This window comes from Zalophus californianus, chromosome 1 (assembly GCF_009762305.2).
Source record: "Zalophus californianus isolate mZalCal1 chromosome 1, mZalCal1.pri.v2, whole genome shotgun sequence".
NCBI classification, from domain to species: domain Eukaryota; kingdom Metazoa; phylum Chordata; class Mammalia; order Carnivora; family Otariidae; genus Zalophus; species Zalophus californianus.
In genome coordinates, this window is record NC_045595.1 from 32,371,923 (window position 1) to 32,386,830 (window position 14,908).

A 14,908-nucleotide genomic window follows, 5' to 3' on the forward strand; every position below is an offset into this window, starting at 1 on the left:
GTAGGTTTTCAGTGGTCTGCCCCTAATCTGACGTGCTCTGTAATCTTGGTTATTTTCAGTGCGCACTTTTGCCCAACAGGTTTTTTAGGAGTGCATATAGCGCGCATGATGAGGTGACCCCCCCGCCCCCCCGTGAACAAAAGAGGAAGGGAGGTTCTACAATGAATGCTATTTCAATAGAGTAGGACTGAGCTCTTTTCTCAGAGTCTCCAGAAAGGGGATAACATTTACGGAGCAGGCTTTTTATCCAGCCAGGTAAGTGGAATGCTGTGGAGCCTTCTGGGTTGTTCCACAGGCATTAGCAAAATGGTGAAGTATTGCTGAAAATGGAAGCCCCTGCTTCCAACTATACTGGCGAGGGGACCATGTTTTCAGTATCTCACCTCTTGTGCTTATACTACTCACTGCGCCCATGTTCTCACTTAGATTTACAGCATTCCTAGGGGGTGCATTTTATAATCCCCATTTTGTAGATGAGGAAACTGAAGGGTCAGATCTTCTAGGATTGTTCCTTAGCCAGTCAGAGGCAGAGCCAGAATGTGAATCCTAGCTTCTGACTCCAAAAGCTGAATTTGGAAACACCCCCAGGACTATAGATGGAAGAACATTTTTGTCTGGCCCTTTATTTGGCTTTTCTAGAGAAGCTCTGTCCAAAAGAAATATGGTAGGAGCCACAATTGATTTTTTTTGGATTGTGGCAAAATCCACATACCATAAAATTTACCACTGTCATTATTTTTAGGTGTGTAATTAATTCAATGGCATTTATAATGTTGTGCTACCGTCACTGCTAGCCCTTTCCAGAACTTTCTCATCATCCCAAACAGAAACACTGTACCCGTTAAACATAACTCTCCATCCCCCCTCCCTCCCACCCCTGGTTGCTTCTATTCTACTTTCTCTCTCAGTTTGCCTATTCTAGGTACCTCATATAAGAAGAATCATACAATATTTGCCTATTTGCATCTGACTTATTTTTCTTAGGATAATATTTTCAAGGCTCATCCAGGTAGCATATATCAGAATTTCATTCCTTTTTAAGACTGACTAGTATTCTATTTTATGTATTTACCATAATTTGTTTATCCATTTATCTATTGATGGATATCTGGGCTGTCTCACATATGAATTTTGAAATGTTCTAATGGCTACATTAAAAAAAAATCAAAAGGAACAGGTGACAATCTTAATATTTTGATTTAACTCAATGTATCCATATTATCTTTTCAACATACAAACCCTATGAACTTATTAATAAAACATTTTACACCCTTTATTTATTACTATGTCTTTGAAATCTAGTGTGTATCTTATATTGGGGACATATCTTAATCTGGCCAAACCACATTTCAAGTGCTCAATGAGCCCATGAGGCTAGGCTTGCCCTAGGACAGCTCTGCCCCAGAGACTTAGTTGGGGGCTTTCTATTTAATGATGTTCTGTTGAGCCTGAAACCTTAGTGATACAAATTTCTTATTTAGTTTCTACATTTTTAAAATTTTATTTTGAGAGCTAGAGAGAGCATGAGCACAGGAAGGGGGGAGGGGCAAAGGGAGAGAGAGAGAATCCCAAGTAGCCTCCATGCTCAGCGCAGAGCCCAGTGGTTAAGATGGGGGTCGGGGGCGCCTGGGTGGCTCAGTTGGTTAAGTGGCTGACTCTTGATTTCGGCTCAGGTCATGACCTCAGGGTCATGGGATCGAGCCCCACACTGGGCTGGTCACGCTACTCTATCACAGCAGCTTGGGGCTCTCTGCCCACCAGCCTAAAGAGGCCATTTCATTAAGCAAGCAACATGCATGGCAGGTACTGATATTTTTCCAATTTTTCAAGCTTTATCATTGTGGACCTGAGCCAACGGGAACATTTCCGTCGTGGGGTAATAGTTTAAACAAATGTCAGCAACCATAGGCATCTCATGGTGAAGTCAGATGCAGTGTTTAGTGGGGAGGCTACCTGGGCCCTGCAGTCTCTATGCCAGGAATTCTTAACCTGGGCTAGAAGCTGCGGCATCTGTGAAATGATATCATTATTTTTATTAACATCTAACTGAAATTTAGCATTTTCTTTGATTATAAGTGTAGGCAACATACCACAGTCTTATTAACTGTATCTGTGACTTTATCACTTATATAAATTGTACATATTTTTCACATGAGAGTCCAGTTGTTGAAATACTTCCAACTAACATTTAAGTTTATCACCACTTTCAAATGACAGCATTTTTTCAGACCTGCTACTAACCCTTGATATGTAATGTGTTAATAAATGTGTGTATTACTGATCTGTTTTTGAAAAAAAAAAGATTTTGATAAATGGAATTCAGTATAATTACTTTGCTTTGCTCTTTATTTTACACATTGTAAAACATTCTTCTGTGAAGAAGTCCATGGCTTACAAGAGGTTAAGAATCCGTGCTCGAACCAAAGGGTGACAAAGGAGAACCTCCTTAGATCAACATCCACAGATCCCGTGTCACCCCAACATCTCTTCACCAAGCCATGGCTCTCTAGAGAAACTAGCCGGAGTGCCTGGCTCTTAAGATTGAATCCAAGGTCTCTTGAAGGCTCTTATCTAATCCAGTTCAGGGGAGGGTATTGGGCCACAATTGACTAAATTTAGAAAATAAACATATTTACCCTCTAGGAAGTGAGGGCCAGGGCTTTAAACCCGGGAAGGAAGAAGGCTCCCCTCACTCAGGGCAGCCCTCCCAATCCTTCACAGGCATTTTTCTTTCTTGACCAATTGTGAGAGTCCCTTTGTGAATTACATGTCTGGATTAGTTTGCTGAACAATTGCCTCTTCTTAGTTAGCCTCTGATTGTCCTTGCTTTTGTGACTCAAAAATCCTTAATCTTATTTGAATGCAATTTAATTCCCTAGAGAGCTGAGTCTTTAGTCTCTTAGTTTTATAAAGTGAGTGCTTAGAGAAAATGCATGAGAGCTGGCATGGTACTCCTTCAAAGCTGGGTCAATCTACCAAGGAAATAATTAGATAAATGTGCACTCCAATTGGGGAGAGGAGGAGGAAAAGAATTTCTCTACAAATTACTTTGAGGACATTTAAGTGGAATTGAATTAGAATGTCAAGGGCCAGACAGCTCTCAGGAGGTCATTTGATCTAGTCCCCTGTTGCTGGGCAAGAGCACAGATGTGAAATCCTAGCTCATACTCAAAAAGCTTTAGAGAGGAGAGCAAACATTTTACCTAAGCAAGTCCTGCAAGGTAGGTGGAAGGAGATTGTGGATTTAAAGGAATATTTGTAATAAACAAAAAATAGCATGTAGCTCATGATTAACTAGTTAATTAATTAAACACATATTTATTGAGTCCCTGCCATGTGTCAGAGACTGTCCTGGGCACTTGAGAAATATCAGTGAACTGACATTCCAGTGAGGGAAGACACATAAACAGCAAACCTAATAAGAAAATTACAAGGAATGTTGGAAAGAGATAAGTGCATTGAAAAACAGAAAGGAAAAAGGGCAGGGAACAGAATGGGACATGCTGAAGGGTGGGCAGAGAAGAGTATCTTTATAAACTTGTAAGCATAAACGTGTTACTACATGTTAATAGTAGAATAGTGCCGACTGTGGTAAATTCTCAATAAATAATAAAAATATTATATAATATAGTTAGCAATATATATTACATGTATGTGTATATATGTGGCATTTTGGTTAATATCTTATCTTAGATGGGCCTGTTTGGTGCAAGAGGCAGAAATAGGCTTTGCCTAATTTAAGCAAAATAGGAATTTTATTAGAAAGTGGTGTGGGCGGCTCTGAAGAACCAGAATTAGTCAGGAACCTGACACCTGTAGAGAACCCTTCATGGCCTGGCCTCCCCTTCCCCCTTCCCCGTTCTAGGAAGCAGGGGGGGCGGGGGGGGGAGGAAAGCAAAGAAGTTCATCTGTGGGGGCGCCTGCGTGGCTCAGTGGTTAAGCGTCTGCCTTCCTTAAGCGTCTGCCTTCGGCTCAGGTCATGATCCCAGGGCCCTGGGATGGAGCCTCACATCGGGCTCCCTGCTCTGCGGGAAGCCTGCTTCTCCCTCTCCCACTCCCCCTGCTTGTGTTCCCTCTCTTGCTGTGTCTCTCTCTGTCAAATAAATAAATAAAATCTTTAAAAAAAAAGTTCATCTATGAAAGGACATTGGTGAAAAACTGTTGCAGTGAGATAGGATAATCTCATCCTAGTTAATAGTCTGAGCTAGGTCTATAAAATGGACTAGGTTTACCAAAAAAGGTGCTAGAGGAGGGTATTACACACCCCAAATACTAGCTATAATCCAATATGATGCCAAATTTGTTGGGTAAGTTTTAATTTAGTAGCATATAATATACACCATGATTTTCCTATCTAAAGAAATTATCAAATCTTATTAGGAATGTGCAGAATATAATCACAGCCGTGGTATATTCACTCTTGGAAACCTATGAACGGACTCCAGAGAACTCGGTAGTCTCTGATGAGGGAATTATTGTTCCTTCCAAGTTAGCTGGGTAATAGATGAAGTGAAACCAAACCGTACATGTTCTCTCGACTTTAGATGATCTCTTTTCACACCAAACAAAACCAATGTTGGATAAAACAATTTCCCCAGCACTTGGCTTCACTCCATATCACCTCCCTTTGCTGCCTTAGTCTTGGTCTGTCCCCATGCATACAGCTCTAACACAAGAACTAGTCTATTACCCAAAGTGAAACCTGACCACATTCAAGCTGAAAGGTAAAGGGGCTCTTTGGTCTATTAAAATGTGCTGTAGTGTATCTGACAGTGTAATTACCAGTTCACTGTGATTTACAAAATCTTTCTCATCTAAGACATAATAATTAAACACATAATAATTCTACTTGATAATTTAAACACTTGATTTGTCCCTTTGAATTTCCCCCAATACATATGTAGGCTACAATCTATCTGCCACACCATGACCATCTGCATATTTTACTTCCAATCTCTGGGCGCACAGATTCCCTTATCCTCATGGAGCATCTTTTTGGACAGAAATCTCACACTTTTCATGAGTCATGCTTATTTTGGATGTCAATGTGATGCAGGTGTGTGAAGATTTAGAAGAAGGATTTGAGTCTGAGATATAAACAATTTGCGTTTCAGATACGGTAGGCCAGAGAGACTTATTTTTTTATGACCAACTGGAATAGTAATATATTTGGACATATGGAATTCACGTTATGTCTCATTTTCGTCAGTGTTGTTGGCAGGAAAGTCGTAGCTACAGAAATGGTTTTCTTTTCCCCTGTGGTTTGCTTAAGCAGTGGAGAGTCACCAGTCAACATTTGGTTCTCACACTGATCCTCTGCTCAGGCTGCCAATTAATAATAGGATCTTCTACTGTCAAGTTTTGAGGGAATTAAAGTTATTCAAATACAGACTCATTACCCATTCTAGACCTTACCATACTCAGGAAGTACCTGGAGGGATGTAGTATTATAATAATTTTATAGGGGGAAAAATCTGAGCCAGAGACATTAAATGTCTACTCCACTAATGGAGTATTAGGACCCAGATCTCCTTCTCAACTCCCTAAAGACTTCAGAGCCAAAATGGAACATAGAGACGATCCAAGACTGTTTATTCAAGTGTGATGTATATACATATGTTGGTAGGCATAACTCACTGATGAGTTGCTGGTACATCAGGCATTCTTCTAAGCACTGTACATATATTAACTCACAATAACACTCTTAAGTACATTCTTATTATCTTGATTTTACAGATGAAGAAACTGAGGCAGAGATATGTTAAATGACTTGCCCATCATCGCAAAGCCCATCACGAGCTGGGATTGGAACGCAGGCTCACCAGCTTCAAGGGCTGCTCTCAGCTACTACTCTGTACCTACTAGTTTTATATGTGTCTATATTAATGTATATTTGAAACAAAAAGCTATTATAGCTCTAGATAAGTCCAAGGTATGCCAGGTAGTGGTAATCCACTTGGTATAAGTATGGTGTCCAGAGATACCAATGAATGGGTCAAACCTCCAGTGTCAGGATTATCTACAATAATACATTGAAAAGATGGGTATGAATAATTATGGTATTTTATTAATAAAATTAAAGTCTATGCATCTATATTAAATTACAGATTTATTTTAAATTTACAGATTTACACAGATACACTGAATATCTGCATATATGGCTTTATTCTTTTCAGGGCTATATTGCAGAGATATTTTCCCCCCTAAACGGCAAAAATTTTGAGGACTGTGTAAGAATGTTAAATTTGAGAAACATTGATTCTAGTCCAAATGTTCTATTTTGAAAGTAAGGAATTCAAAGTCTGGGTGGTAAAGCAACCTGCTTAAAGTAGCAGAGTTAATTGGCGTTAATGATAATGGTGTTTTTGAACTCTATGTACCAGGTACCATTTTAAGTTGTTATAAGGCAAATAATATTTAAATCTAATTACAACTTACAAGGTAAACACTATTGTGTTATCCCCATTTTACAGACACGTAGACTGAGGCTGACATAAAGTGTAACCTGCTGTGAGGTCACATGGCTGTAAGGGATGGAGTTGGACTTGAACCCTAGTCTTTCTAATTCCAGAGCCTAAGATGTCTTCTCTGCTACTGTATTTCCATCCAGGTGAAGTGTTTGCAGTGAATCACAAAGCAAGCACCTACCTATAATTCTGTCAATGTCACCGACCTTCCCCTGCCTCTGTTTATTGAGATGAGCTGCCATGAAATATAACTTTAGAAGGAAGAAATGGGAAGTATCATGCTGAAGTGTACCCGCCCCCCCAAAAAATAACTATTTGAAAAGTTTCAAAATAAATGCAGTTAAAACAGAAAGCTATTAACATATCTGCTACAATAGCAAACATTCTTTATTTTAATGTGATGAAATAATGCCATTAGAACAGCAAAAAAAATTGTAATGGTACACTCACAAATGTATTGTAATACCATGATAATGTTTTCATAACCATATGATGTAACTTGTTATAGATGAGCCCAACATAATTGAACTTCCCTAAGAATTCTTCCTCTCAAGCTTCTCCTGCTCCAACCCTCATCTTGTTTTGTATTTTTAAAATTGTACAAGGCACTGTTATGACTTCAATAACAAACAATAGCCTTTAGGTAAGTCTTGCATAAGAAAGAGAATCTCAAGGTTTTCTTTATAAGCAGCACCTTGATTAACTGCCACTCTTTGGTGATGATAAAATGAAGCCAAGTTAATATTTTGTTCCCATTTCCAGAAGAAGATAATGGCTACAGCAGAAATATCAATGCTTGATTTGCAGGCTTGAAAGCCTGATATTTTGCTAAAAGAGTAGAACCCAATGAAGCAAAGGTGCCATGTAAATGTGAGAAAATCTACTCTATGGAGAGTATGAGAGTTTCCTGAGGTTTCTGTCATCTCAGTCTTATGAGACTCAGGGAACTGAGGCCATACAGCCAGCAGGGAACGGACCCCAGGTGGGCACGTGTCTGCTTGTACACGTGCACTCATGCTATCATTCTGGGCTGAGGCAGGAGGGAAACTGGCAAATGCAGGAGAGAGCCCTTCAAACACACACATTCCTGATGATGATCCTCTCCTCCTTACTTTAGTTTCCCAAACACTTCCTGGGATTAAGGGAATTAATTATTTATGAAGCAGCAGGCCAGCACAGAGCAAAAATCCCACTCGGAACTCGGACTGGGTACGTTGCCTCTTTGGAGAGCTGCTGGGATTACCTTGGAGCATTGTTTTGCTCTTCCTTCAAGCAGAGGCCTGAACAATTGGTCAGAGCCCAGCAGCCTGGTCTTTGGGCATAAACAATCATCGCCCTAATTAAGGGCTGTTACTCAGGCCATCTGGTCTGTTCTCCCCCACGAAGTGCACTGCACCAAAAAGTATATCATCTCAAGGTAGAAAGTAGAAATAAAACAAAACACTTCATCATTAAATACTAGGATGTGCCACAGTTCAAAGAGGGATTATTTATCCTAGCCAGTGGAGTGCATTTAATTATGTCCAATCATAAGAAGGACTTGACTATAAGATCTAAGCCGAATAGTATCCGATCATCTTAGCATGGCCCACAAGGCCTTCCATGATGTGCCTCCACCGATCTCTGCGTCCCCAGAGGGTCACGATCATTCCTGCCCCAAGGCCTCCACTGATCTTCTCAGGGCTGGCTCCCCTTTGTTCTAGTTTTAGCTGAAATGTCACCTCCTCAGAGAGTCCTTCCTCTCTGCCAGGGCACAGCCTTTAACGTGACCCCATAATTTCTCAACTTCACAGCACAGAGGCTGTGTGAATACCTCTGCTTTGATTTCCTGTTCCTGTCTGTCTCCATCGCTAAAATGAAACTTGTGGAAAGCAGGAATGGTCTCTGGTCTGCAGGAGGTTCTTTACCATGTAGAAGAGTGCCAGGCGTGTAGTAGATGCTCAGTAAAACTTGTGATAAAATCCTGCCTGAGCTCATATCTAGCTTCATGGCTTGTCTTTCACTTCCTTTCCTCTCTAGACCCCAGCCATGTTTCCTTCACTTTCCTGAAATCACCATGCTCTATCTTGCCTCTGGGCCTCTTCCCATTTTTCATCCCTCTGCCTGGACCCTCCACCTCACCAAATAACACCTATTCATCTTTCAGCTTTGAAGCAGATATCACTTCTTTCTGGAAGCTTCCCCAACCAACGCATCTCAGTCTGGGCTTCTCCACTTGTACTTTTCCCATGATAGCACTCTTCAGACTATCCTACCCTTTCCAGCTGCACCATCAGATTATTTTTGTCTTGCATACTCTAATAGACCTAGCATTGAGCACTATTGTGTGGCACTTTGTTGTTACTCAGTAATTAAAAATAAATAAAATAGGGGCACCTGGCTGGCTCAGTTGGAGAAGCACGTGACTCCTGATCTTGGGGTTGTGGGTTCAAGCCCCACACTAGGTGTAGAGATTACTTAAAAATAAAATATTTTAAAAATAAAATAAAATAAAATATAGGGATGCTTATTACATGGTTTTAAAGGAAAGCTCAAAGTTGCCACTTGAAGACTTTTCACCAACTGTCAAAGTGTCTGATAAGCCCCCCTGTGCCCAGAAATCACTCGGGCCTTCTTCCTTGTTTGAATGATTACCAAGAGGCATTATAACCCTCTGGGGAGTCTTAGCTCCCAGACTCTGCCATTTAGAGTGTAATGTAAGAAGTCTGTTTCTGGAAGCAACACTGTGCATGGTGGTACCTTTCAGCATAGTGAAAGCTCAAAAAATAGGGTGGTCTCAGCCAAGGGTCAAATTGCAGATACAATGCTTTATGTATTTGGCAGTGCTCTAGAGACAAATACATAATCACCAAGGTATGCAATCTGGTCGGAAAATTCAGGCCAGATAGAATGACAAGGGTAGAAACGCACACACACACAAACACACATAACAATGAGCACCCTTATTTGTAAAAACCACATTAAGGGATGGCAGTTCCTTACCTCTGAAGTGATTTATAAATTAAAATAATTGCCTCTTTGAACTGTTCAGATATTAATTGACCTATCACTAATGTATGCACGGTCTCGAAACCATCCAAACATTACCTAAACATTTTTATTCTCTTTATTCTGGATATCCAAAAAACCCCACAAAAATAGGCTCTTTGTTCTGATGCCAAGGGTCATAAAGGAAAAGCCATCATTTTTGATGACTTTGCAATTCTTATTCTATTTCTTCCTCAAATTAATTCTAAGTGAAATCATGAGTACTCTGAGCTTGAATAAGCCTCCCCACTATGCTTCCTTTTTAACAATCACATCCCAGGGCACATGGATCCAGTTGTGGCTCAGATTTCTGGTAATGAGAGCAGGGCAATTCATTATTCTTTTTAATAATTTTAGCTTTGGGTACATATCCCAAACCACCCTAGACTATGGGTGGCAGGCATTTCCTTCCTAGGTAAAATGAGGGAGAAACTAATCTGGCCAAGGCCCAGATGTGCATAGGCTGTGACAAGCTTGCTGGGGGCCCAGTCCACAAGGGTGATCTTGAGCAACACTGAAAGGCAGGCAGAAAAGCATCATGCTTAAGACAGGAGCTTTAGGGCAGTGGTTCTAAACCACAGGTGATTTTGCACTCCACCCCCAGGGCAAATGTGGCAAAATCTGGAGACATTTCTGGTTGTTACAGCTTGGCAGCGGTTGGGGGTTGTGCTCAGGGCATCTAATGAGCAGAGTCCAAGGACGGTGCTAAATCCTCTGATGCCCGGGCCAGCCCCCACAGCAAAAGATTAGCCAGTCCCAAGTGTCCGTACTGCTGAGCTTGAGAACTTCTGCCCAAGAGTCTAAAACACTGAGTTCACATCCCAGCTTTGCTCTTTCATGGTTGTAGGACCATTGGGCAAGTTTCCTGATCTCTCTGAGCCTCAGGTTTCTCTTCTGTCAGGTGGTGATCATGATAAAGTACCCACTCGGTTGGCATTCTGTCAAGCCTGGCGTGGGTGAGGGTTTGAAAATATATTCTATTTTTATTTCTCCATGACTGCATTTTTTTAAGATTTCTTTTCTTTTCTTTTCTTTTCTTTTCTTTTTTGAGAGAGAGATAGAGCGGAGGTGGGGGGGGTGGGAAGGGCAGAGGGAGGAGAGAGAGAATCCCAAGCAGACTCTGCACTGAGCACTGAGCTCAATGGGGGCTCGATCTCATGAGCCTGAGCCAAAACCTAGAGTCAAACACTTAACTGACTGAGCCACCCAGGTGCCCCTAATGTATTTTTATTTATTGCATGATTATTATAAAAACAATCACATACATTTTTTTTTTAAGTAAGCTGTGTACCCAGTGTGGGGCTTGAACTCATGACCCTGAGATGAAGAGTCACATGCTCTACCAACTGAGCCAGCCGGGTGCCCCCACTATCGGTGTATTTTAAGTGAAAATATAAGTTGCCACAATTTGTGGGGAAACCTCAACTTTTAAATTTCAGTTCCAAATCCACATTTTATTTTCTCCTTATATTAATGCATAATGGAAGGATACAGAATGCATAATTCAATCTATAAAATAGAAAGATTTGGCAATAATTGACTTTTCATTTGGTGTGGCTAAGTAATACTAATTTCAAAATGTCAAAGACCCATTCTGTTTTGATTCAATAATAGGAAAAAATCAATTATGAGTAGATATGTTTTCCAACCTCTACACAGATCCAAGTCAGAAACATAGCAATACTTGCTTTAATTCAAAACGTTAAAAAAAGCCCAGATTTCTAATGGGCAAAGAAGCAGCATTTTCAAAATGCTTACGAGAGTAGAAAAAAATGGAAATATAAGTCATATTCTGATAGTTTTCTGTGTGATACTAATATGTAATATCAGGTTAAGCAAATATGACCGCTATACAAAATGTAATATTTATTTAAATAAGGAAATCAATTTGGACTTCTAACATGTTTACACAAAAACTTTCCTTAAACTGTTATGTAAAATCAGAAGTGGTTTGGTATTCCATAGAAATAGTGTGCTAATGCTTTATATCAAATGAAAATAGTGTCCCCGGATAATTTGATATGTGAAAATCATGACCTCCCAATACATCTTAAAGCCACAACTCCTGTTTCCTTGTGCTAGGACTTATGTAATAGACTAAAGACAACAGTCTTTTGGTCATTCTGCAGATATTTACTGAGTGCTAATTATGTGTGTCTCCTGTGATGGGTGCTGGGGATATACCACGTTCTGGAACATGCACATGGTCAGGAGATAGCACAGCCTGGTGAGTGAGGACTCAGAATTCTGGACTCAAAGAGAGGTGGCTTGACTTCTGACTAAGCCATGTTTTCACTGGTGACTCTTTGGCCACCTCTTCAACTTACTGGAGGCTCAGTTTTCTCATCTGAAAAATAGGTTGAGAGAGTTTTTCTCCCCGTTTTGTTTAAAAAAATGCTGGGAAAAAGCACTGAGCAGGGAGCTTACTATTTATTAAGAGAATTGCTTAAAATGGTTAACTATATTATTATAAGGGCCACTATGTTATTTTTACAGTCCAGAAATGGCCCATTTTTGGAAAATGGAGGCTGTTTTCCTACACCAAGGAGAATTTAAAAAGCATTATAAGCGAGAGGCTGAGTAAACCATATTTTTTACAATAATGTGTATAAGCTTACCAAATGGAGCCAGCTGTCACAAAAACGATCCAGGGTTTTTGTTTTTTTTTAATACTTAAACTTCTGATGGCCAACTGGATGCTTAATCCAGTAGCTGGACAATCTTCTCTACATTGCATTGTTTACATATTTTCCTTAGACATGGGTAGTCTTATGAAACAAATCCTCCAGTGTGCACACACTCAGAGCTGCTTTCTAACTTCACTTCCGATAAATGTATTTTTTATAGACAACTAGCTAGTGACAAAATTCTAAATGGTTTAGAAGAAAAAAAAAACAAATGGTAAATAGCACTTACTGGTTTTCTTATTAGAAAAGAAAATGCACGTTTCTTGTGAAAAACACAAAAGAAACACAAAAAGAAGAATATAAAAAAATCCCCTCTAATCGCAATGACCATAGTTTGTCTTTTCTGTGCGTGCGTATGCATGTGCATGTAGGGCTTTGTATGTGTACACATAGAGCGTTTGTTACTGTACTGAAACAGAAGTCAGCAACCTCTTTCTGTGAAGGGCCAAATAGGAAATATGTTAGACCTCAGGGGCCATGTCATCTCCGTCACAACTATTCGATTCTGCCGTCAGAGACAATCTATAAATGAATGTGGCTGGATTCTGCACCCTGTGAGCTGGATTTCTCCCCCAGCCCAGAGTTTGCTGACTCCTGTACAAGAGCCTCATGGATAGTTAGAATAGATGATTCAACATAATTATACTATAGCATCATCAATAATTATATTTTGTTATAACATTTATAAGGAAAAATTAAAACTTTCAAATCCTGTAGAAGATTTTTAAATTTTATTTTTAATTTTATTTTCTTTAAATAATCTCCACACTGGGGGGCTGGAAGTCACGACCTGGATGTCAAGAGTCACCTGCTCCACCGATCGAGCCAGCCAGGCACCCCTTTCTATAGAGGATCTCATAAAGAGTTGTCATGTTAGTGCATAGTTTAAGGAATGAGATGTAAACAAACAACAAGCAAGCATTCAAGAAAAACAGTTTTCTGGACATCAATTAAAAAGGCAAGGACTCTTGATACTGCTCATAATTAAGTGTGCCCTTGTGTTGCTACCACACTTTCCTGAATTCCTCGTGTGGTTGAAGGAGCGGCATTCCCATGGAAGGCAGGGAAACGCTGCCTATTACTCCTGGCTATGAGAGTCTTTGTATTACATGAATAGTGTGAATCCAACTCTCTGCTGCAGCTGCTCCCAAGATCCAGTAGCTTTCTCAAATAATAGCATCGTTTGTTACTAGATCGTTCAAATGGCGGGGGGTGGGGGGGAAGAAGTCCTTGAATTGATTGCTTTGTGTTTAATTCTGTTGAAACATGGAGGCAGGGGTTATAGGTTGTGCTCTAGGGGAAGCTAACTCAGGGTCAAATATTAGCATTTAGGAGGTTTATTAGGAAGTGCTCTTGGGATCAACACCTGTGGACAGGGGTGGGACAAAAGCAGGATGGGGCAGAGGGAGAAGCTGGACTGTACTGCATTCTCACCAAAGGCCTCGGTGGACCCCACTGGAAGCTCTGGAGATGGGGAGGCCCCGCAACATCATCCTGAGTTGGAGAGAGGGGGCCTGACCTTTATAAACTGGTGTTGACCCGTTATTGGCAGAGGCCGCTCCTTGAGGGGCAAGGCAGCTTCCCTTAGTGGTCTTTTCCCAAAGGGGGCAGACAACCAAGGGTTGCTTCCTACCTATACTCGCAGCAGCCAGGAGAGGAAGTCCTTCATTCCTGAAGGAGTCTATGAGTGGTACATTGGAACATCTACTATCTCATGGGCTAACTCCCAGATGAGAAACCAGCCCAAGTCAATATTGTGCTCTTATTGAAATATTTGAAAAATCAATATAGTAATGTTTGGGGGGGTAGTGTGGAATTTTAACTCTGGTTTAATTAAGCCATTTGGCTTAGTAATTTTGTTCAGTCATCCCGTGAATATCAAGACCTGCAAACTCTCTATGTGCAAGGTCCTGTCAAGTACATGTAAGTTAGATAGAAAAACAAATTCAAGACATGGGTCTTGTCCTTGGGGAGCTTACAGTCTCTTTGGAGAAGGCAGAAATTTGAGATACAAGGTAAAACAGTGACAGTATTGGGGATGATATAGCAATTCTTGGTCCTAAGAAACCATAACCCAAGTGCACGCAAAAGCATTCGCATTGTACTTTTCTAAGCCGCTACCCTTTACAGGTTTATTAAGAAATGGCATGAGTAATAATCATGGCTCAGTTTCTACTGCAGGGAAGCCTGGAGTCATACATAGAATGGAGATGTGTGGCAAGACTTGGAGACTGGTATCACGGCCAAGATCTCTTATCTCCAGTAGACACTTAGCTATCTGAAGTCCCCATGTGCCAGCGAATCCAGCTTTCAATACCATGAATTATAACCTTCACTGGGGTGTCACTTTCTTCTTCCCCCGAGGGTTGTATATATTTTACCAGCATATTATATAATACATAGCAGATATCACTCAAGGGCCCCACTGAATAAGAATACTATATTAAAAACATACTTTGACTCACAAATGGAGTACAGCTTCAGCTCTTTTTCACTTGCAAGTTAAAAATGAGATCCCTGTACAATTAAAAAGCCAAAGAGGGACTTTATACTGTCACCTGGAGGGTTATGGACCAAGTTCAAGATTATGAAAGAGTGTTTGTGGAATTTAAATGAGAGCAAAAAGGATCTCATTCAGAACAGATAAATGCCCAAATAACCACTTCAGTGTGACACATACGCAGGGTATATATGACTACATGGGGTTTTACAGTTTTTAGGAAATAC